Source organism: Anguilla rostrata, chromosome 12, assembly GCF_018555375.3.
Source record: "Anguilla rostrata isolate EN2019 chromosome 12, ASM1855537v3, whole genome shotgun sequence".
NCBI lineage: Eukaryota > Metazoa > Chordata > Actinopteri > Anguilliformes > Anguillidae > Anguilla > Anguilla rostrata.
In genome coordinates this window covers 14,898,099-14,920,271 of record NC_057944.1, presented here as the reverse complement: position 1 = coordinate 14,920,271, position 22,173 = coordinate 14,898,099, and the positions used below count along the sequence as shown (strand labels likewise).

The 22,173-nt window shown below is 38.9% G+C and overlaps 1 protein-coding gene across 14 annotated transcripts in view; it reads right to left on the bottom strand.

Annotated features, from left to right (window-relative positions):
- The window catches only part of grik4 (glutamate receptor, ionotropic, kainate 4), a 201,893-nt gene that overhangs the window by 126,361 nt on the left and 53,359 nt on the right, over positions 1-22,173 (bottom strand). For 5 of the 14 annotated variants that reach the window (XM_064301393.1, XM_064301394.1, XM_064301383.1 and 2 more), the window contains 2 exons: positions 10,959-11,326; positions 6,843-6,985 (listed from right to left, as the gene is read on the bottom strand). The gene's annotated coding sequence lies outside the window, so the exon portion shown is untranslated. Of the gene's footprint in view, positions 1-6,842; positions 6,986-7,392; positions 7,884-10,958; positions 11,327-13,062; positions 13,134-22,173 lie in introns of those variants that run through there. The other 9 variants (XM_064301384.1, XM_064301390.1, XM_064301380.1 and 6 more) reach the window with 4 other exon arrangements.

The following is a 22,173-nucleotide window of genomic DNA, read 5'->3' as shown; positions in this document are numbered from 1 at the left end:
GAATGCATTTCTAAAAATGCTTTAGTTGCAATGGAGTGGGCAACACTGATGAACATAGGATGAATAATAATGTATCTGTTCTGATTTTTGCTACATCTGAGTGCTGCATTTGATACGATATAGACCACAGCATTGGATAACAATCCACTTAATGGAAAACTGTGGTAGTCTTTCTGGTATGATGCTTAATTCCTTTACAATATATTTAACTGGGAGGATATGTATGATGAATAAGTTTCACATGAAATGGGTACTCTATAACCTGTGGAATTCTGCAGGGATTGATTCTCGGCCCACTCCTTTCCTCCTTATTTATGCGCTCTTCAAAATCATCACGTCAATGCGGTGTCAACTTCCTTAGCTATTCAGACATCGCCCAGTCGTCGCAGCTAATTCTCTCTTTGCACTAATTAGCTACTTAACTAGCTAATTAGCTGGATGTCAAAAATCCTTCTCGAACTCAGAGCAGATAAGACGGATTCAACTTGTTGACTCCAGAATTCAGAAAGAAATTAATGAGAAATTGCAACCATCTGGCCCAGTGAAGTGTAAAGTACGGAACCTTGGAATTCTTTTTGATGCTATGCTTTAAGTCACATAATAATCACGACTCTTAACCTCATTTTCTAAATATATATCAAATATCATAAGGGTGAAACCTTGACTGTCTTTGCAAGACTAAGTCATGCATTTGTCACAATTATATGAATTGACTAATTACAGAGTGTACAAAATGCAACTGCATACATTTTGGCAAAGAAAACAGCACATATCTCCCCTGTCCCCATTTCATTCCACTGGCTACCTGTGCCTATTAGAAATGCTTGTAAGATTTTCTTACTTGTTTTTAAACACTAAATGGTTTAACCAAATATACAATTGGGCTATCTAACTATCACTATCTATCAGAATATACACCCAGTCGAGCTCTTTGATCACTTGCTGCTAGACTTTTAACTGATCCCAAACACAAGAGGAGTGGTGGCAGCATTCATTATTTATTTATTTACATATACATTTATATATATATTATCTTATATTCTTATTCTTAAATAAGAAAAAACTGCAGACACTTTGGACAACAACAAAAAATAAATCTTAAAACAAACTTTAAGTGGTCTTTAAGTGTCACAGATACAGTATTGCCTGTTAACACTGAACTGATTTATGTTTATTTTTTTTACTTTTAACCTACGTTATGTATTGTATAAAAGGTGCTAACAATAAAAAATTATGACAACATGATGTTTAGAATATGATGGACCAAAAAAGCAAAAGTCTTCCTTTGAGAAGATCGATGATGCGTGTCACAGACTCTGTTCTCTAATTAAAGTGGGCCAGAAAGGGCTTTACTCCGCACATTAAGAATTTTTAGTTGAAAAGGTCAAGGGATCGATTTCTGTTGCTGGAGCTAAAGAAAGCAGACGTTCAAAAATAATGATAATTTCACAGGTCATCTGGTTTCAGAGAGAAAGAGAAAGAGAGAGACAGACACAGAGAGAGAGAGAGGGAGAGAGAGAGATACAGAGCGAGAGAGCTACCAGTCAGCCACTGTCACAGCTCCAGGTGCATTTGAATTCAGTAAGTCTTATATTGATTTCCTGCTGTTTGACCCCCCCACCCCAAAACATGTCACACTCTGCACCCGCCAAATCAGAATCGTAGGGATTAAACATGAATATGTTTTTTGTTGGTTCATCCATTCGTTCACTTCCACGGTCCCAGCCACTTCTCTAGAAAAATTCGGAAACAGGCTGAGAGCACTTACTTTAGCTATTTGGGGCTGTCCCAGCAGCCTCTGAGAGCAGTTCCTTCCACAAACGGGCATAAACCCGTCTCCTGAGCAACAGGGTCGGTGCTCATGTGGATTTAGCTCCTATTGAACGCTCTGCTCCCCTGTGAGGAGGATAATGGACGGAAGCAGCTGAATGCTTCACTCTATCTGATGCCGTTAGCCGCGGACATTACAACGAGGCCCCCGTTCATTGTGCAGCCAGTGTCACATCGAGACCCTCCATGAGGAGATAAATCAAGCACGGGTTCACTTGTAACCAGGACATTTTAATTAGCTGCTCTTTAATTCGCACTGACCCCCCTTCGGGTTAGATCAGCCAGCAATGTGCATGATAAGGCGCTGTCACTCAAGCCTTCCAATGCAAGCTTAGTAAGACAATAGGCTTTCTTTGCTGTGTCCACAGGCTGAATGGAGATCATACGCCTTTCTTGTTTTTTCCATTGAAACCACATGCACCAGCACTAACGCCTCGACAGCAGTCAACACAGCAGTTTGAAAATGCTGTAACTCACAAAGGTTCCGCCCAGAAACCAGCTGGTGAGTTTTAAATGAGAACCCTAACATTCAGCCTGTAAAAAGCATGCAATGAATATCAGACAGATCTAAAATCCATGCGGCAACACACCCTCAGTGTTAATCTACTGTAAAAAAAAATACATTTACCATAGTCTAATAATAGCATTTAATATATGCAATAAAATGACTGAGGTCAGGTCTGTTTCTTGACTGTTTATATTTCTAATTCTGTTCTCTATTTTTGTTGTTGCTGGAAATCCACTTACTAGATGAACTTCATAAAAATGGTGACTGTGCTTGACAAATTAATTATGAGCATACCTTAGAACTGGGGACCATTCACACCTTGAGTTCCTCTACAGTCTGATACTGTCAACGGATCCACTGAGCATCCAGCAACATGTGTGAATTTTAATACATAAGTTGTTATTTTATTTTTGAGTTATTACTTTAATGTTAGATTAAAATAAGAAAAAGTTGTTATTTTAAGGTTATCTTCAGCTCCAGCCTGCACACAGAGAGACTCGTGTGAGACTGAATGGAGCAGTGATTAATGTGCAACAGCACAGTGATAAAAGTGCATCAGCAAAATCTGAAAGGTTGCTGGCGTTTTTTTTGCAACATCATTCCCGGTAACTCAAGCGAGGTCAGAGTGTTCTGGTTCACATCCTAACCATGAATCAGGAGGTCAGCAGTACTGGCAATAGATGGCTCAACTACCTTGGCATGTGCCAAGCTGAAGTGCCGGCCCTCCATGGACAAGCTGGGACACTGTGGACCCTTACTTAATTTCATTTTCCAGCCCACGCTTCTGTACTCCACGCTAAATCCAACTTCAAAAGCACTCAATCTGTTTTCTGTCCAGAGCTCACAGCCTTTCCACAGAGGGTGACAAAGAAGGTTTGGCATTCTATTGATACGGCCAAACAGCAGGACATCAGAGCCATTTAACAGACAGACATTTCAGCTGAAATTTAAACAGCGCAGACCAAAGTGCTGAGAATCAAACAGACTTCCTATAAGCATCACGGTAACGTGCTCCAAGCACAGCACTACAATATGTACAAGAATGCATATGGCGGAGCACCAACATTCATGCAGTCAGAAAACCAGTATGTGTCTGATACACACAGAGTGGGGTCCACACTGGATCTTTCACCATACGAGAGGCATAGAGCATCGTTCACTTCTTGTGAAACTCATGGGCAAATTAACTAAGACCAAACTGACCACTACTGCCAATTTTTCCGTGAAAATTTTATGACCAATTCTCTCAAATATTTATGCAAATCAGGTAATTACACAATTACAATGAAAATCAAGTTATGCTGGTCATAATTAGCAAAGAGGCCACAGTGAAAAACAAGTAAGCTATTAACCAAAGCAGCATTCAGCCCATAGTTCAGATACCAAAAGACATCCCAAATCAATGCACATGGTGTGTTCCATTACAGGGCATATATACAGTGATCCCCATAATGTTTTGGACAAAGACATATTCAGTTCACATGTAGTTAAAGAGCAGGTTCTCAGTTATTATTTTAAAGGTATTTTCATACATCAATTGCTTTCTTGGTGCATGCATAAGAGAGCTTTCAGCATCTAATCTTGACTCCATGCTTTTGATTGCCTTTGGGGTCTGTTTTTTGCCTTTTTTTGACATGAGGACCAGAGTTGTGCCAATGAAAGTCAAGGAAGCCATTATAAGGATGAGAAATAAGAGAAACAGTCAGAGACATAGACCAAACCTTAGGCTTACCAAGATCGACTGTTTGAAACATTAAGAAGAAAGAGAGCACTGGTGAGCTCAGTAAGCACAAACGGCCTGGTACACCAAGGAAGACCCCTATGGTTGATTACCAAAGATTTCTAACCATAATGAAGAACCCCCAAACACCTGTCCAACAAATCAGAAACACTCTTCGGGAGGCAGGCAAGGATGTATCAGAGACTACTGTACACAGAAGACTTCAGGAACAGCTCTACAGACTCAGCACTGCAAGATGCAAATGAAAGAAGATACTGAAAACCTGGTGATGTCTATGGGTCACAGACTTCAAGCAGTCTGTACATACAAAGAATATCTGAACATGTACTGAACATGACTACCTTCATTTATATAACATTATATATAAATATATTCCAAACATTATCGTGACCTGAAATGGGGATACTGCATTAGGTATAAAAAGTGCTGTAATTTCTACAAGGTGAAACTAAAAGCTATAAAAATACGCTTCAATAAAATCTGAGAATCACTTTAAGAATCAAAATTCCCTTTTACCTGGCATTCCTCTTTGACTCTTACCACTGTACACCTAGCAGTTTTATGGTCCTAACATCCACATAGAACTCAGGATATCTGTTCCCCATAATCACCTGCCAATACACTAGTGTCATAGCAAGATACCCAATCTATGCAGGCTACACAAGCCAAAGGTATGTTTGCATCTCCCAAGATAGATAGCGATCTGTATAGCCACACTACTGGCGGGAAGCAGTCTCCTCCATCTGTGCATAACTGTTAGCACAGAGGAAAGGTTAAAACATTATCATTTTAGAGTCAGATAATTGAGAGAACATTAAATGAATCCCATTCCAGTAGCACTACACGTGTTCCTTCACCACTCAGACACTTCCGCTCTTTGATGTATCCGAGGGGTTTCTTACAATATATATGACCTTGGACTTACAGTGGCAACGGGTTTACAATTGAGATTACTTTTTACACCAATTTAAAACTACATACGCACGTGGGTTCGACTTTCTTCCAACGGAGCCAAACCTTGCCCTGGCTCGCACACAGCTTAGCTTCAGCCAGCGCACAGCTCACCTCCTGCATGACCTGCCAGAGCCACCGCTCCCATCAGTACAAAGCAGCCTGTCAGAGAGGAGTCAGCAGCAGGGCTTATCTGCGGCTCTCAGGTGCCGGCGATAGAGGATCGGAGCAGCCGGACTCGGGTTCGATCTCCCTTCCCAACTCTCAGGGGAGGCCGCCGCGAGACCCCGCCTGTTCTTTGTTTGCACTTTTGTGGGGTTTTGGGTGGAAGTTGCGGTGTGACCGCACGGTCATTAAAACGAGGTTGACACTGGGGGGGGGGGGTTTGTTACTGATAATGGGTCTTCTTTCAACAGAAGACTGAACAACTCCAAGGGGGATCCGGAGTCTCAACAATAAAGAACAGTGGGTATCGCTCCTTGCACACATAATGTGAAGTTAATTACCTTCACATTGTAGCTTACTAACAAGGCATACTTATCCAGCATTAATTAATTATGTATAACAAATAAATTATAATCATGCATAAAAGCATGGTCTTCATAATATAGATTTTTAAAGAAAAAATAAATTTATTTCTGATATTTACATCTCATCTGATTACAAATAAGTAATTGTGAAATTCATGATTTCTACGACAACTGTTCAGAAAAACTGTAAAAAGAATATTTTTATACTTTTAACAATTTTAGACAGCTTTTACACTACAATGCGCAACTTCAGGGAAGTTAATTAAAGGTGGACTAGTGATTTGTTCATGATTAATTAAAAGTGTCTGAGGTACAGCATTACTCAGTGCTCTGATTTCCTCATATAAATAAGCATTACAAACACTGAACGAGAAATGTGTCTGAGAAATGTGCAGAAACTGCACATCGGCATTTTTCCACATTGTGAATGCTAACAGGTACACACAGGAGCACATCCTACATAAAATCAGCTTAATTAATTAATCTCTTTGATAGATAGAGTGCATACAACCATGGGAAAAAGTGTAACTCATTTGATTAAGAGATACATACAAGGAAAATATATGCACACAGTTGAGGCTGAATACTGAATCCCTCCCACCAGATTCTTCGTGAAATACAGCCCATACTCATATTAATGCTTAAGAGTCTACAAAGGTGCCCAGAAGCAATGGAAAATGCTCTCTTTCTTCCCAATGTGTGGTATTTTCATAACATTTAGTATGCAGACTAGGTTTTTTCTTGCTCTGAAAAACATTTTAATGAAATGCCACTAATGCAAAGTCCAGTTTGTAGCCCAAACATTTAGGAAAGGAGAGGCAGCGTACCAGGGACTCTAATTTTAAACAAAAAAGCCTTAATCTGGGCCTAATGCCAAAGCACTCAGCCTTGAAACCTGAGTGATGAGAACATTTGAGAGTTCCCATCCTTGTGTGAAGAAGCTGGAGGAGCCTTCAGCTTGGGGACACTCAGTTCCTCTTTTTTGCTGCTACTGTCACAGATATCCCGTAATAGTGCCTCATGATTGGACATTTTTTGTGACAGCACACCTGTAACAGCTGCACATTGTGTCGACGGAGGGTTGGGTAAATCAAAGGGCTGGCCGTTATCACAACGCAATCGACTGCACCAGCCCCCACAGTTCCTCCGGTTCACTCGCGCTGTGAGTATTCACAAGAGCATTTAAAGCTGAACCCAACACAGAGGGCCGGGAGCCCCTCTTCGGGGGCCCTGTGATTAGCAGGCTCAGGTGAGACCGTGCGGATGAATGCACATCACGTACCTTCGGTCCCTGGAGGCACAGGTCTCTAATCCATCTTGGAGCGGCAGGAAGCAGTCAGCGTAGGGATAGCCAATCGACTTGTGCGTAGCCCTCCTCCACTACCAGACCCCCTCCGCTTTGCTAGTCTCTTCCCGGCACACAGTCTGCAAAACACAGGAGATTTACAGTGAAACACTGGAATGCCCCACCCCTCTTACACACACTGTTGCTGACACTGGATGCACTGGATGACCAATGTACAGCCTTAAATCGGCACAATATGCTCCATAGCGCATGGGACTTAGCCAGCAGCCTCTCACAGTTCTGCGTTGTTTGCAGCAGTGTTTCTCAAAACAAAACCCAGTGACAACTGTGTAACAGCACAACAGACAACACGTGAGATTCCCCCACAGAGAATATTTATGCAATTTCACTCATGAAGGTTTCTTCCATCTGTGGTTTGGGCATGTCAGTAGTGTCTCTAATAGCGACAGACACCTGCACAATCACTCTAGCCAATTATTTATTCAACTGATCTAATTTTCAGGAACATCAGACTCCAAAACTCAACCTTTTCATCTTTCCCACAAGAATGGAGAGACAGGTGCTCGCGCTGTATGGTTCTGGAATCCAAATATCACATCTGTCTGACAGCTCCATTCCATTTCTCAGGGGCACGCACAGGCTTCTTTCCCACAGACCAGCGTGAGCAGGCCGGTGTGGCAGAGACCTCTCCAGCCACTGCTCTTATCAAATGGCCTCACCCTTCACCGTGGGCTGAACCCAACCTGCCAATCAAACATCAATCAGCAGTAATGGACAGGTTGACCCCCACCCAGACAGGCTGAGATTCTCCTCAGAACTGCCTGTCATGGAGCCACCTGCTGCCCCACTCAAAAAAACTATCCCTGTCTTACAGAGAATCTGCAGAATGCATAGTTGTTTACGTATATTTCCCTAATAGTACCTATAAGTTTATCAATTGATATAATTTCACCTCTGCATTTGTATGTTTGTGACTTGTCGCTCCTTTCAAATTAGAATCCAACATTTAAAGTCAAGTTATGTTTTGTTGTTAATGGCAAACGGGGGAAAGGAAGATAATATCAATTACTCAAATTGAAATTTTAATTAGTTATAATGAGTATATTCTATATAGTATATTCCATTCTATAGTGAAAACAATAGAGAGAAAACCTCGCTACTTGTAATCTCAGCAGTAGTACAAGGAAATAATATGCCTTTTCAAGCTACTTACCACAAAATGCAATTATCTTTATCATCATTGTTGCAAAAAAAGTGAGCATTAAATGGAAATTAATTACACTTTCCATTGATATAAAATTGGAAAAGAACAATTCTCCTTATAAACGCGTGTTGGATCAATCAAAAATCCACAAGTTGGGAGCAAGTTTATGAGTTGGTCTGGACAGCAAGAAGGTCCCTGCTGATTGGCAGATGGTTGGTCCCCTTTAATACCCTTACTGGTGCTGTGTTTTATGATATGATATCATCCATAGCTTGCTTCAAATTTAAATCTTTCATAGGCCTCATTCAAGTTTCGGTTATTAACTTATAAAAAGATTTGTGGTTATAATAAATGAAAGCCTGTAGGCTATACACTGCACGTAATCATTCCAATAAATATTTTAAATTAAAATGGGCACATTCTGACTTCAATTTCAAAGTTACGACATTTGAGTGAGAGTTCTGAACAACCCCCATTCTGGAAGTGTGCATCTCTGATGTTCCATTGTATTAGCATATCAAAAAAGTATCAATTGCTTAAGTACTGTTTTTAGAGCCTTGTTATTATTGTGACTCTTCATGGCCTGCAATGAATACATTGCATAAAAAAGAAGCAAACAAATAAATAAAAAGTTAAAGCTAGAAAGTTAGCAATAAATATTACTTGCTTTAATTAATGAAATGTATCTGTACTTAAATAGCTACTGTAAATCTCTATGAATCAAAGCAAATTTACACATTAATTTTCCACAAACAATTATATTTACAATTAAATGATTATCGTTAATGCATCTTTACCACCCTGAAATAAGAGGAAATTTGAAATGTAAGAGAATAATTCATTGTATAATCCATCTAACAACATCACATTTCAAATGTTCAAAGAAGGAGGAAAAACATTTTGTACAGCACACTGATCAAAATGACGTTGGATAGCACACACTCCACAGAAACAACACTAGCATTCCTCCTGCAAAAGACACAGCAATTGTATTTCTTTGCACATTTTAAAGAATTTCTATTTTTTAATTTGTATTTTATATACAGCGCAGTCCATAAATAATTGGACAGTGGCACAATTTTAGTTGTTCTGGCTCCACTCCGGCATATTGGAAGTGAAGTGAAAGAATACATAAGAAGTTAAAGTACAGACTGCCAGGTTTAATTTTCCAGTATTTACATTCATATTGAGTGAACCATGTATAAAATTCAGCGCTTTTAGTGTGCACCCCCCCACCCCCACCCCCAAAAAAAAAGTAATCGGAGAATTAGCTGCTCGGCTGTTTTTTGGCCAGCTCTGTGTTACCGCATCATTAGTTCTTTGTTGTTGTTAGTGCACAAGAAAGCTAACAAAGGATCTAGAGTTATTCTAGGTGTGGAATTTGACTTTGCCACCTGTGGCTGTTGTCTCTCAACAAAGAACCAAACAAGTGACAATGCCAATAAAGCATGCCATTATGGGGTAGGAAAATCTGAAAATAATTGATCAGAGACATAGCCAAAACATTGGGTGTGTCCAAATCAACTGTTTGGTGCATTGTTAAGAACCAAGAATGCAATGGTGAGCTCAGCAATAGCAAGCAACCTGGTAGACCACAGAAGACCACTGTAGTAGATGTCCAAAGAACACTTTGTGAAGAGAAAACCCTTTTCAACTGTTGAACAGATCAAGAACACTCTCCAGGATGTGGGCATAGGTGTATCAAAGACTAAAACAAAGAGAAGACTACACCAGCTTAGCCTCAGAGGGTTCGCAGCAAGATGCAAACCAAGCCTCTGGAACACAACAGTCAGGCTAGTGTTTGCAAAAAGAAATGCATAAAATCTGCAGCGTTCTGGAAGAAACTCTTATGGACAGATTGAAAGTTAAGTGAAGTGTGGAGAAAGAAAGGAACTGCTCATGATCCAGAACACCCCAGGTGGAGTTAGTGTTATGGTTTGGGCATGTATGGCTGCCACTGGAAATGGCTCACTTCTTTTTATTGATGATGTGACTGCTGATGGCAGAAGCAGAATGAATTCTTAAGTGCACAGACATACCTTTTCTGCTCCAACCAAATCCCTCAAAACTCATTGTGCTTCGCCTTGCTGCAGGACAATGAGTCAAAGCACACTGCTAAAGCAACTAAGGAGTTTTTCAGGACCAAAAAGTGGAATTGTTTTGACTGGCTAAGTCAATCACCTGACATGAATCCGATTGAACAAACATTTCACTTGCTGAAGGCAAGACTGGAAGTAAAAATCCCCTGAAACAAACTGGAACCGACGATGGCTACAGTACAGGCCTAGCAGCGCATCACCAGGGAAGACCCAGCATCCATTGAGTTCTATGGGTCACAGACTTCAGGCAATCGTTGCATGCAAAGAATCTGCAACCAAGTACTGAATATGAAGACTTTATTTAATTTGTCCAATTATTTATGGTCGCATTTTTAATGGGGGGACTATGTATAGAAAGGCCTGTAATTCCTAGATAGATCACTGGATATGGATGTAAATACCTTCAAATTAAATCTGACTTTAACCTCATATTAATGGTTTCAATGTGAATCCAATGTTCTGGATACAGGGACGAAACAACAAAAATTGTATCACTGTCCAAATACTTAAACTGCACTGTATATACAAAAAAACCTAAAATTAACAATGAATGTACAATTTGAGATAATAAATACAGCTATGTCGTAAGGTTAAATGTGTCTCACAGTCAAGGGAGGTTTTAGGAAGGCCCAGGAGGCAGGAATTCAGTAGAACAGATTTTTTTTAAATTATTATTTAACAGCTGGTGTTATAGCGACAAAATATGTAGTGAAATAAAGGCAAAACAAAAAAATAATAAAGAAGATTTACAAAATGTTCTGACTTGACTTATTTCCAACTTGTACTCACTGCAAAACATGTGACTCACTGATGGCGATACTTCACAGCGCTTGCACAGACCAATCCCCGCCCGCAGTCCCACACAGACTGGCTTTTATACTCTTCAGCCTGCCGCTACAGTGGAGGGACAAACCACATTCAAATTCCCACAGGGCAATTAGTTAAACAATTTACAGAAAATACATACACATGTCCAGGGGTGTAGCACAAAATTCTGGGCCCTATACAAAAGCAGTCTCTGTGGGCCCCCTTCCTCTCTTGATCCATGTCTCTCACGCATCATTCCAGGCTTTTCGAGGGCACTCCCCCCATTCGGGCCCTGGGTAGTCAGTCCCACTTTTTCCCCCACTACGACGCCCTTGTACATGCCTCTGCACCTTTCAAAAGGAATAATAATACATTTATACAAAACCAGAATATTTTCACACTTCAATACCGTGTACACCAAGCATAGAGCGCCAGTACAATATAACTAAATACACAAACCTAATTGTAGGAAAGTTTACACCCCCTCTCGCTAAACACAATAGGTGCGCTTATTCCTTTAACAATGCGTGTGCACTGACGCGCCGTTTGCGAGTGGGAAACCAGATGTGGAGACGAATAGTCAAACAGAGTTTAGCCTAAGTAATTAATCAAAAGCAGTTCAAATTTAAGCAGCGCTTATACAATTCTCTCTGCTGATCCATGACGAGTGAACTAATTGTGCACTTGTTAATTCACATATCCATGCAACAGTCATGAGAGAAAAGATGTGCAGTGAATTATGACAGTTCGGGAAAATTTATTTTTACGGTGGGAAATTGACCGGGAGCGAAAAATGCGGAAGTGGGGGGCTTGAGCGCTTCAATGCTTAAAGGCGCGGTCATGATAATATGCGCTTCAGAACATAAAAGCACACTCGTGCTAATATGCGCCCGCATCATTATCACAAGCTAAACGAGGGAAATCTTAACGGCAAGCCTTGACAAAAAGCATGTTTCACCAGTATCTGATATTTATGCTTTGTAAAACAGGACACAGAGTGTCAGCAAAATGATACCAGACCCCCTGTCCCCATTTTCATACAGTAATACTTGCATGATGTCACATGCCTCAGAGATCCCTGTCTTAACGGACAGCCTAGGAGTGGGGTTGCAGATGTGACATTACTAACCACAGCATCTTTGAGATGGAGAGCATGCCATAAGAGAATGTAGCCATACATTCCCTCCAGTACCATTTGCAAAGAAGCACACCTGTGGTTCGATACCAATTTTTCTGAACCAGATCATAGATCAATATAAAGAAATGTCTATCCATGGGTTCTGAGTCAAGATTGCAAATGGAGGCAATTGTGTAAGAATTAACAACAAAATCGCACCGTTAAAAATACATTGATTTTGTTGAAGACTAGCTATATTTTGTGTACAATTACTTTATAAACCAAGAACAATACTTTGACCACCCTCTTGACTTCTCTCATTTGGGAATATTTATTTTTCAAATATCAACGCCAATTTAAACCATTCCCAAGTAGAAGAGGATATTTATGTATAATTTACAGCAGAGGCTCATAATCTGCAATAATACTAGCAGCACAGGCTCACTCCCCGCACAATACAGACATGCTATAGCATCCAGTATATGCAAACTTTTCAAAAGCTTCAGTGCATTGCAACATGATAGCATTCACCAAAATAAAAACCACCAGGAGCCATGTTAATTTTTGGGACAAATTGTTTCATTGTCTTAAAATAATTACACTAGCTTAAAGGTGAACAGTTATCAAGAAAGCATATATTCATGGAAAATACCTCAAATTAATATTTTAATAAATTATACATGGTTCTATGACTTACAAAATAGAAACTATGGATAATTTTGAACTGAAGCGTTAGAAAATTACTGTAAAATCTTGCATGATTTGAAATGGATTTCAAGGTTACATTCATTTCTCATGCTGTCTATTTGTTAATATCTTCTGGACCTTGCAATTTTTCTGTTTCTCACCTCTTCCACCTGAACAGTATAGTGATTGTGACTGTGATTGTGACTGTGTATGCGTGAGTGCATACTATTTATTTACATGTGTATTTATATCTAATGTTTATTTCGTCTGTTTCACGGTCACCTGCATTCTTGTGTAGCTGTATTTACGTATGCTTTCCTCCTCTCTTGACCAGCCCCCATAGAAAGGTTTTCCTGCATAAATTGATATAAATACAAATAAAACAACACTGTGTGCTGAGGTAGGGAAACCCCTGCTGACTAAAGCCAAGGTTCGTAGTTTGATCCTTGCTTTTCTAATGCTTGCAATGAGTGGGTGATAAAGGGGCTGGGTTAGTCACTTTGGTTGTGAAAATTATGCTACCAGAAATCTAGTCTTAGCCCAAAGGCAACCATGCACTGGCAAAACCAGAGTGTTCCTGAGAATTTGGTAGGGAGCATGCATGGGAAAATAGGCAGGCATATCATATATGAATCTTTCAAGGTAAAATAGATAATCATAATAATATTTATACTGCAACTTCTTGATGTCATATTTACAATAAAAGTTATATTGGTCAAAAAACAATTGAAAATATAGCGCACAAACACCACACAATGAGCCAAGAGTGTCATCAGCTAAGTCATTTTCATCACCCACAGATCAAATTCCGCATTGCCACAGATGCAGAATGTGGAGAGCATCCTGATTGGCCATTAGACTGGTCATTCATTTTCTACACCTTCAGCTCAATCCAAACAGAAAAGGCGCTTTCGTGCACCATGTTCCCTGGAGTGTTAGGGTTGTTAAAATACCAAAAAACAGATTTGGATATGCCTCCTTTTGATTTGCGCCAGTTGCTTGACATAAATCATTATTATTATTTTTACACCCCCAAATAGAGCAAGTGTTAAGTATTAAATTATATTAAACCATGATGAAAAACATCTTGCATCAACAATTTTGCAACTCTGTAATTTTCTTGAGGAAAATGGTAGCAATTATTCTTCAAGTGTGTTAAGATAAACCTCTCTGCAACATCCAATGGATTCTCACAGCTGGGTTATTCCAGGTTTGGTGAAAGCATAATTTCCACATCGCTGCAGGGCATGTTTAAAAATACACACTAACTAGTGTAGTGCAAGTGACATTTTAAAACAGTGCAAAATTGTTGGCATGTTCATTTTGTACCAACTGCTGTCTGAAGGCCCATAATCTATGTTTTTCCCACTTTTTTTATCATAAATCCCTCCTGCTTCATTTCATTGCTTTAAACAGCACAAACACAACCATATTTTGCTGGTTTTAACAGACTAATTTGGGACATACAGTACTGTACGTTGCATACTGTATGGGATTGTTTTGAAAGAAATAGCCTAACATCCAAACAATGTGTTAATCTCAAAAAACCTTCTCCAAAACCTTAAAACATTGGATCATTAAAAACAAATGTGAGTTATGTCTTATTTTAACAGCATAAACAATTTGTTTTTTGTATGTTTTACCATTTCTGAAATAGGAAATTGAAATCCTAGATTAAAGTTCAAAAAAACTTTTCTTTTTTACATCCATGAATCACGTATTCAATGTTAGTAGTAAGATATTGTAATTACAGTTAGCTTTACAAATTGAAAATATATTCAGCTTCTTCATTGTTCAATTCATGCAGCCATGTGTTGAACCCGCAGAGTAAACCTTAACACCAGCTTATCAAAGGTCACAAAACACAATACACACAAACCTGCGAGAGCCATGCACATAACATTTGCTTTAGTAACTACTTCACTCAATCTGCAAGATGTTCCATTTTTAGTGCCTTGGTCACATGTAAATAGGCACATGAAGAACGTTGTGCATATGAGGCACTTACAGGAGGAGCACAGTGCCACTGTACCCAAGCAGTAGTCACTCATTGGACCAGTTTAACAAAGCTGGGGTTCAGATCATCTAATTCAATTCCAATTCAGTCTCTCCTTGTAAATTCCATCAATTCGCGTATTATTTTATTTTCTCTAAATTCAGTTATTCTCATTTCCAAATATATGCTAATTTAAAAATATATCATTCCAATTCTTTGCTCTCCCCACAACAATTTAAAATAAAAATTCCCATAATACTGTTCTATTTAGTTTTCTCAATAAATCTATCAAAACACACACACACGCACGCACGCACGCACAGACACATGCACGCGCACACACACACACACAGATACTGTACACATTTTGCTATATTTTGTTATATTTATTATTATCAAGAATAATGCAAACTTCCACCATGTGTTGATAGTGCAGGAATGGTTTGGCAGTCATAAAGAGAAAAGTTATTTTCAGCCTTGAGGTGGAAGACGATGGTACAATAAATCTCTGTTACCAGCAAAACCGTACTTATCAAGGCCAAGGATGAGGCGTATGTAAATACAACTGTGTAGCAGTGCCAGGGGTGGATAAGGCAAACTAGAGAGAAAGTGCTATTTATAAGTAAATATGAGTTTTGTTGTTAACAAAACTAATTTATCGTTGAATAAAGAAATGTAATCATTACGAAACACAACATGAGCCACATATTGCGAACCCTGAACTTCCCTAACTTTACCTGAAGCAGTTTGCAAGCTCCAGAGTCAAAAGCAGAGCTTTGGAAGACTGAGTCTGTTGAATAACCTCTTTCATTTCAGACAAAAAACAGGGTCTGAATTCAAACTTAAGACAAGTTTTAAATTAATAGCAGAGTTTGGTGATGCATACAGGTACCTTTTCCCATGAAATAATGAGCAGTCTTTGTGGCCTGGAAATATATTGCTTATAAAGCTGAAGATAGACTGTTTTGATTTTCTTGTTAGCTCTGGTTAGATTTCCTTTCTCGAGAGTTTCTCACTTGCACTCATTCATGGGGGGAGAGCACCGGAACAGAAGGCTTGTTAAAGTATTTATTTATTTATTTTTATTATTGTTATTTATTTATTTATGCTGCAGACAGGTGCAAAGATTATGGATTTTACTTTAGAACTCCAGGCCTTGATGACAGCACATAAAACAAGAGTTCTGTTCCACGGGAAGATTAAAATATGATTCCAAAATAGCATAATATACCTGCTTATAGGCGCACAGAGATCACTTCCTGCTTCACTCAGTTACGCAGTTGTCACCGCATTGCTCGTTCAGGGGAATGCACAGCGCCACTAGGCAGCAGCTAAATACATGACAGAATGGGATTACCAGTCAGTATAAGACAACTGGCCAGTGGAGAACTGGACCACGCGAGCCAATCCAGACACACACCACCAGGAAAACCTGGAAGCCAGCACAAAAACAACACCCAGTCATGAGACGGAATTGGGCCGCCGACCAATTGTGAGACCAGATGGGACCAAGGGCCAATCCCATCGCATCCTGAATGCAGTGCCGGGCCCAGCAGTCACCCTTCACGTTATGAAGGGAAAGAGAGTCATGACCCCGACGGAGGAGCCACATTAAACGCAGCGGGGAGATAAGCGTGCAGTGAAAGCCCAAGCCAAGCTGCAGGAGGCCGATAAAGAAATCAGGATTCCCAGTTCATTGTGACTCCACTATCGTCAAACCCTACCCAGGAGGAAGACACTGAATCAATTCCCATTTTTCCAATGAGGCACGTACTATGCACAAACAAACTCTGGAAACATGTCACCAATTCCAGGAATGACCTGTGAGTCATTAGAGTCCAACCCTCCGTCACTATATCAGGCCAGTGCCACGGTCAGCCAGATAGTCATCAAAACTGGCAAATGGCTACAAGAGTAGAAGAATATGCCAAAAAAGCCAAACAGACCAGTCTGTTCTTCGAAAATAATAAATAACTAAAACAATAAATAAATAACAGTTACTACATAAAATGCAGATGTCTTCGGCATATTGCCAACTGTGATTTGTGTGTATGTGTGTGTGTGTGTGTGTGTGTGTGTGGAGGAACTGTAATGAAACACAAAATAACATAGCAAAAGCCACATAGAGATAAAGAGAAGCTCAAGGAGGAGGCGTAAAATGTTCTGGACACCAAGAACATTGGGTCACAGGGTATATAAAACCAAAGGGACGGTAATTTATCAATATAGTGCTGGGACAGGAAGTGATTGGAATAAAGGTCTAGGGAAATAGAAGCGTGCGGATAGTGCCAGGGACCATGTAGGACAGTACTGACTCACTGAGGCATCTGCAGTGTTGAATGCCAGCAGTACTTCCCCTGGCCTGCGTGCACAGACGTGTCTGTAATGCTAATGACTCTTAAATCAGCACAGCCCCCACCGGGCCAGGGGTGGCCTGGCACCCTTACCCAATACCGAGTCCTCACAAAAATGTGATATCACACACACACACATCCACTAACAGAGACCTCCACATTATCGCTAACAAAGAACACACACGGACACAAACACGTGCATACAGGCAGGCAGGCATGTGCACATACACACATGCCCAAATAGAACTCACACACATGCATACACTCACTGAATAATTGTGATGAGTTCTATTTTAATGCATCACGCAGTAAAATCAGTGAACTAGGACATCTGGAGTTGAAAACCTCATTAAGTTTCTGCATCTTTGTTTTCACTGAAGAAGGGAAAGCACATCAGGTATTTTGCTAAACATATTTATACTTATTTCTAACATGTCAGAGTTTAATGTATAACTGACTCCAAATGTCCCTGGGATAACTGATGCTGATTAATGAATGCACCACGGCAAGAGAACCAAAAGCTATAAATGTACAATATTATGAAAGGGATCTGTGAAACATGACAGCATTCATTTCATTAAGTGTAACGGTAATCAGCACTCACCCAGGCTGAGAGTGTTTTGAGTTTCAGGGAAAAGTAAATGACATGTCACAATCTGTCTGAGAAAATGCATTTTAGAGCCTTTTAGGAATACCTCGCTTGATATTGTGGAACATTACATTATAACGTGCGTCTTTTTCTCTCAGGACAAAAGCTGATGTAAGCTGATCCATGCCAAATACCAATACCATGCCAACACTTTAAACTCCATTTCTATAATTATGATTCAACCACACACTCATTTTCTGTAGGGTCTCCTCCCCCCTATAAAGTTGGCATATTAAAAAGGTTAACAGAATTAATAACACAGCTGGCATAAACACTCAGCTCAGTTTGGGCTTAGAAAGTAAATCACACAGTTAGAGACATGGTTTACCGGGCCCATAAAATTAATTTGATTATTTGGACACAATGCTACGAAATCTAATAATGCGATTCATAAAACGGCTTAGCGTCTTAGGACGCTGGATTCAATAGCATCAGATGCAGCAGCCAAGTGGGAGCCAGGATGAGCGTGTGTGAGAACAGTCACCACACAGGCCAGTCACTGCCACAGATTCTTCTGACCCGCTGAACTCAGAGATGGATAGATGGACATACTGTTTGAGCACTTCACAAAACCAGATCGTCAGCGCTATCATTCCAGTTTGTTTTAAGACCAGTAAGACCAGAGCAGTCCAAGTCATACAGTGAGGTGTCGCTACCCCTGCAGTGTGGCACTACGTACACATTTGATTGTTTTCCCCCCGACTTGAACAGAGAGCACCCCAATACTGGCAAACATCTCATTCATAGTACCAGATACAAAAAGTGCAAAGTTGTTTTCCACAAGTGCAAAGTTACACGTGGAAAATAAATATTTTATAAAAGTTTTTATCTATATAATGGGAGCAGCATAATTTGAATGCATTCAATTTTAAAAATAATTGAGAGAAATAATGTTATGTAATTCTGCTGAAGCAGTAAAACAAGATGAATCTGTGATTATGTAATTTAACAGAGCTGAAATTTGATAATTTAAGAAGTACCACAGCATTTTGAGTCCGTGAGAAAACTGCAGTTGAACATGGAGTGTAAGTGGACACGCACACTTTGCAGGAGGAGAGGAATAAAACAGTCTTAGTAGAGGATTTAGCCTTCATGGTTCCAAATAGTTTGTAAATAGTAGTATGCTGTTCTTGAAAATTTATGTGAAAAAGGAGAACTGAAACAGAATTTTGTGAAGATATCCCTATCACTGCAGGTTTCATTATTGTTCAATTTCAAAGAAGGATGAAATTAATGATGAGATTAATTCAATGAGATCAGCCTATTGAATATAAGGCTACTGAAATTTAACTAACAATTTAAATCAACAAAGAATTAAAATGATTGGTTTTGGATTTCATGGTGCAATTTGACATCCCTTTCAAACAGGTCCCAGAGGCTCTACTATATTGGTTCTTGACATGTCAGACATTATACATGTTCAGAACACTCATTCCATCCACAGCTGGACCCCACGATGAAGACAGCTGCTCCTACTGAGCTTTAAAAACAACTGTAAAAACCTTCAGATTTAACAGCACACATGTAAGATGTTGGCAGCAATAAACTCCTCCTCAGTTGCTATACAGCATATGTGTATAAACAAGTACATGCATGGAGGCTACTTCTGTATGCAATATAATGGTGACAAACAGGGCATTAGGCACTCTTTTGTGGTTGGCATACATACGTGGCCATTTTTTTAATTTTTTATTTTTTTAAACAAATGCATAAAACGTGTGATTGTGCTGGTTGGATTCTTTGTTTTAATGCAAGGTATACAGGGCTATCAAATGTAGTGACACTGAATTACTGAATTTATTTAAACATATATTCCATTTCAATTGTTCTTCATTTTATTCATTTAAGAATAAAAGTCTGAACTGCCACAAAACTGCATGGGTTGAATCAATTTTGTCAGCATTATGAAACCGTTGTTGTTCACTTGGGAGAAATCCATAAAGTTGTAATTCCATGCGCTGGCCCACTGGTTTGCCATATATATTCCTCTCTTTTCATGTGAGCAAAGGCTGCATAGATATAACAAGATATAAAAAGTGTGTCTCAAGCCAGTATTTTCTTAAGTTGGAAATCAATGAAATAAACCATCTTTTCGATGAGAAGCCACCTGAAGAGCACATGTATCATATCCCCAGTCACCCAAGACAGGATTGTAGGGAACAAGCCGTTAACTTGCACAAAAATTGAAGTTAAATGCTAGCACGTCAAACGAGGATTGGCCCTTAGGGCCGGATGCAATCAAATGCACTTCAGGCAAGCGACTATTTCAGGGCATTCTGCAATTCAATCAAACCTTCTGGATTTATCTGGCATCTTATCTCAATATTATTGAGTGCCCTTAATCAGATATAGTGACCGTGGAAGTAAATGATTTGTGCCAATGAAAATGTGGTTTCATCCAGTGATTGACACTCCTGATTGTGATTCACTGGTAATAACTGGTGAATTTTCAAAAATATTATTTTTTAAAATATTCAAGCACATTACATTCAGTTCAATGTTCCTTGGAGCACAGGAAGATGTCACACAATGGTAAAATAGATTTTTGCTACTTCAGGATGACTTCCTACCATCCTGGTAGTGTAATAAAAAAAATGTTACCCAAATAATTAATTTCATTGATTTCATATGGTTACATAATAAATAAAAAATCACCAGGCCAGGTCAACACCACTTGTGTTCCTCACAAACAGCCTAATACTTATATCAACTTTAAATCCCCTAATATTAAAATCATATTTGGGTTTCATTGAACTTTTGCAGTGTTTAAAACCGTTCCATTTCAGAATTTCACCAAATGTGAGCTTAATCTACTGTATGGAATAATGCAATCAAATAACATTCTAATATATAATTTGTAGGCGGGCTGCCACAGCTTATGCTCTGAAGAATATAGTTTGATGTACACATACCAGTGTGCATTTCCCTGCCCATTATTACAAAAAATACTTTAATATACACAATGGCAAAATCACAAAAAAGCAAAACTGGGAAAGGACTTCTACTAGGCTTATTGCTAAGATGATGCATTAATCAAGGATTGTATTTCTCTATTCACTAAATGACTTTTAATTACTAAATAAAAGGATTAATGAATAATCTTATTCTTAATTATATCTCTTGAAAAATTATTTATATTGTATTGAAAGAGTGAGAACTGACATGAAACGTTCTCTTGCTCTTTATACAAACATTACAGATATTGCCCAGGCACCACAATTTTTACCACTTTCTGTTTCTTGGATTTTCTTGGGTCTTAATCACCATTAACATGCATTATTTATCTGTCTTTCATGCTTAGTCTCTACAAAAAGTTGCTCTACAACTACAGGCTCAAAAAAAACATCAAAATTTTATCTTACACAATGACTATTCACCAGAATATAAAGTTGGAACACTCTAGGCAGAAATAAGACTACCAGGAAAAATTTAGCTGACATTTCTGCATGGATTATGCCTTCCTCGGAGCCAATAACATTTTATTTTTATTTTATTTATTTTTGAATATGAAAAAAACTAAAGTCTGGTTTGTTTGAATTGCATTATGCCCTTAAACTTGATAAATACATTTTATTCAATCTAAAGGCAAGTCTCTATCTGAAAGAACTCAGTCACAGTATAACAGGTTGTCATACATTGTAGGTCAAGCACAATAAATTCTCATTACTAAACAATACTCACTGTAGAGTATAACCACCATATAAAACTTGCTAAAAGCTGTGTTAAAAATAAGCATGTTTTATTAAAAACAAAAGAATGAGAATAAAATTCCTATAATTTACAAATGCATTTCCTTTACGCAGTTTTTGCTTATTCCATGCTTTTGAATGCACCACTCTTCTAAAAATTATACTGTTTAGGACAGAAACTATTCTTAAAAGGGATTTCACTGTAAATACTCTGGGCCAATGGAGCAGCCATATTATACAGGCACATCTGAAATTCTTATTCAGAGATGTATTACTTATCTCACAGTTAAACGCTATTGCTATGAGAGTGATACCAGTTTTGTCAGCTTACTACAGCTTCACAAGATTTATTTGACGACACTTGTTTGCATGTTAGATTAGTATCCATACTTTAATGATCCTGTAATCTCTTGTCACAGAGCTCTATTTGAAGTGACATTTTTCCCTGGGCAAAAAAAAAAAACTAATTTAAAACCACTGAACATTGTCAAAAAACTCAATTATGAAGTAAATTTGATGCACAGATTTAAATGGAGACAGTTTCAAAGTAGTTTCATAATCAACATGCCCAGAAAACAGAAAATACAAAACACTTCAATTAACACTTGGCACAGTTTTTACTGCAATAGGTACACAGTTCATTTTAACTCCCCTACTTCAGAAGCAATGTTATTAATTTCCTTTCATTAGAGACTCTGCGCCAAA